The following is a 2,473-nucleotide window of genomic DNA, read 5'->3' on the forward strand; positions in this document are numbered from 1 at the left end:
CTCAACCATTTACCTTGTATACAGACGCTAGCAACCTGGGGTTGGGAGCGGTCTTGGCCCAACGACAAGCGGGAACAGAACGGGTGATTGCCTACGCAAGCCGAAGCCTCCACCCAGCTGAGAAGAACGACGCAAACTACAGCTCATTTAAACTGGAACTGCTGGCCCTGAAGTGGGCCCTGAGCGAGAAGTTTAAGGACTACCTCTGGGGTGCTAAGGTAACGGTGATTACGGACAATAATCCTTTGGTACATTTACAGACAGCGAAGTTGGGAGCTGTGGAGCAGCGCTGGGTGGCACAACTTGCCAATTTCGAGTATCAACTGCAGTATCGGCCTGGGCGAGAACACACGAACGCGGACGCCTTGTCCCGATTGCCAGAGGCGGACAACCCCGGTTGCCGGGGAGGCAAGGAAGAAGAAAGCCAGAGGGAGGGCTATCTGATAGGGGCCGTGGAGGCCCCAGGAGGCCAGCAGGAGGCGGTACCGGAGAATTGGGGCTGGGACCCCTGTCGGTGGAAAGCGAGGCAGGCCCAGGATCAGGATGTGTGTCAGGTAAAGATGTGGGTGGAGCAGGGCCGACGGCCAACATCGTCTGAGAGGCTGACCCAAACAGAGACGGGAAAAAGACTGCTGGGACAGTGGGACAAGCTGGAACTACAAGAAGGGGTGCTTTGCCGGAAGGTTAGTGACCCGAAGCTGGACGAAGAGGTGCGCCAGATCGTGGTGCCCGCCGATCAAGCAGCAGCCTTGGTGTCCGCCTACCATGATCAGCTGGGGCACCAGGGACAGGAACGGACAGTATCGCTGCTGCGCAGGTTTTTCTACTGGCCGGGGCTGGAAGCATCAGTACGCAGCTTGGTCCAAGCTTGCCCCAGGTGTATGTTGTTTAAATCTCGACGAGAGGCTCGAGCGCCGATGGTGCCCATACATGCCAAAGCCCCCCTCCACATCATGGCGATGGATTTCCTGACACTGGGCCGGCCACAGGACCGCTATCCGAACATCTTAGTAATCACCGACCTGTTTACAAAATACGCATGGGCAGTTCCCACCCTTGATCAGACGGCAAACACCACCGCAACGGCTCTATGGCGGCACGTCTTCCAAACGTTCGGATGTCCAGAGTTCCTGCACTCAGACCAAGGGGCAAATTTCGAATCAAAGGTGATCCGAGAATTATGCCAGCTGTATGGGTGCACGAAGACCCATACGACGTCGTACCACCCTCAAGGAAATGGCTGTTGTGAGAGGTTTAATCAGACCCTGTTGGGGCTCCTAGGGACCCTGGACCAACGGAAGCAGAGCGATTGGGTGAGTGCTCTACCGAACCTTTTGCAAGCTTATAATAACAGCGTTCATAGTACGACGGGGTATGCCCCCACTTATCTGATGTTCGGCAGACATGTGCGGATGCCCACGGACCTGGTCTTGGGAGTGGCCGCTGGCCAAGAGGAAGGGAGCGTGACGGAATGGGTGGGGCGCCACCACCAACGGCTGCACTTTGCTTACGAACAGGTATCCCAGAAGATACGGGCTACAGGGGAAAAGAACAAGCGGCTGTACGACCGGACGGCCCGGGACGCCCCCTTGTTACCAGGAGAGAGAGTCTTGGTACGAGACAATTGGCGGCAAGGCAAAGGAAAGCTGAGTGACCGTTGGGAGACCACCCCGTACGTAGTCTGCAGGCAACAGAGGCCGGGACAGCCGGTGTATACCATCCGGCCGGAAGGAAAGGCCGGCCCTGAACGTGTGGTGCACCGAAACATGATTCGCCCTTGCCCAAATTATCCCGAGGTCGCGAAGGAGGTAGTGGCGGAACCGGCACCGACGGCCCCCTGGATGGAAGGATGGGCTGTGGTACCAGGCCTACCCGTGGTAGCACCACCCCCGGCCGCCCCAGGAGAGCCAGAGCTAGCACCTGAGCCAGTTGAACCCCCGGCCGCCCAGGGACAGCCAGAGCCAGTACCAGAGCCAGCCGAACCCCCGGCCGCCCAAAGACAACCTGAGGTTGTGCCCGAGCCCGCCGAACCTGACTCCCCTGTGAGGCGCTCCCAACGGGAGAATCGAGGCCGACCCCCTTCCCGTTACGGTGAGTGGACTACTCAAAGGCATTCCAGGGACTGGAATGCATTGGCGGGGGAGGATGTCACGGGGTGACGATCTTTCAGGGCGGAACCAAAAGTTGAGGAAGTTTTGGTTCCGCCCGGATGTTTCCGTCCAGACCGGAAAACGGAAACACCGGACATCCGGCAGATTCACGGAGGCTGTAATCAGCCGATTGGGCACAGCTGTGCCTAGTTGAAGAGATCGCCGGGCAATTGGATGATTATAGTACAGAGAGGAGTATATAAAGCACAGTTAGAACACAGTTAGGGGTGCTTAGTGTGTGCTGGGAAACGGAGCTGTGCTCATTTTTGGACGTGGTGGCTGTCTGTGTTTCTCTCTCTCTCTCTCGTTTCAGTCTTTATTGT

This window comes from Paramisgurnus dabryanus, chromosome 4 (assembly GCF_030506205.2).
Source record: "Paramisgurnus dabryanus chromosome 4, PD_genome_1.1, whole genome shotgun sequence".
NCBI classification, from domain to species: Eukaryota; Metazoa; Chordata; class Actinopteri; order Cypriniformes; family Cobitidae; genus Paramisgurnus; species Paramisgurnus dabryanus.